Genomic DNA, 827 nt, shown 5'->3' on the forward strand with positions numbered 1-827 from the left:
TGAGCGGTTCATGCGGCTGCAGTCCGATCTACCCGGTGCATGGGGTGAGTCTCTGTAAAAATTAGAGCACAACACTCCCTTACTTCCCGATGTGATGTAATCCTTGCTCTCAGCTCGTCTAGTTTATTTTCCAAAGACTGCACGTTAGCTAACAAAAGGCTGGGTAGTGGTGGCCGGTTAGCGCGGGCTTTTATCAATGTTATCACTAAACATGTTTAAAATGTTTTTAGAGAGTGTTATCCTACCTATTAGGAGAACATTCTGGTAACAAAAATAAAATTAGCAACAGAAAACATTACAAGAACAACATAATGCTCTCAAAACATTCATAGAACAATAACATTTCTAGCTGGGATGAGCTCATATTGTGGCCATAGTATGAGCACACAGTGAGTGCGCTGTGAGGTTACAGTTTTAGCTCACTGTGACCTCACATTGCTTACATTGTGACCACATGGTGAGATCACTGTGAGATCAAAGTGTTGACTGGGCAGATAAGGTCCAGTTCTGGTTTTCTTTGCTCTTGGCTGACATGTGGCATTGCTATGGCCTGCTTGTGGCCCAGATCTGGCAAACAGGAGCAGTCTGCCCAAGGGCCGTCATTCCACGCTGCATGTGGGCCAGATCATCTTTCCACGTGTGGCCGGATCTGGGCCGACACAATGTTGCTATGTGGGACAATGATTGTAAAAATCGATTTACAGCTCATTGAATATAATGTTGGTGTATTTTCAATATATAAGTAAGGCAAATTTCAAACTGTAAGGATAAAGATGTAATGATGTAAAAAAAAAAGAAGAAAAAAAAAGATTAGTAAGTAGGTTGTT

The sequence above is a fragment of the Abramis brama genome, assembly GCF_963993115.1.
Source record: "Abramis brama genome assembly, chromosome: 18".
NCBI classification, from domain to species: domain Eukaryota; kingdom Metazoa; phylum Chordata; class Actinopteri; order Cypriniformes; family Leuciscidae; genus Abramis; species Abramis brama.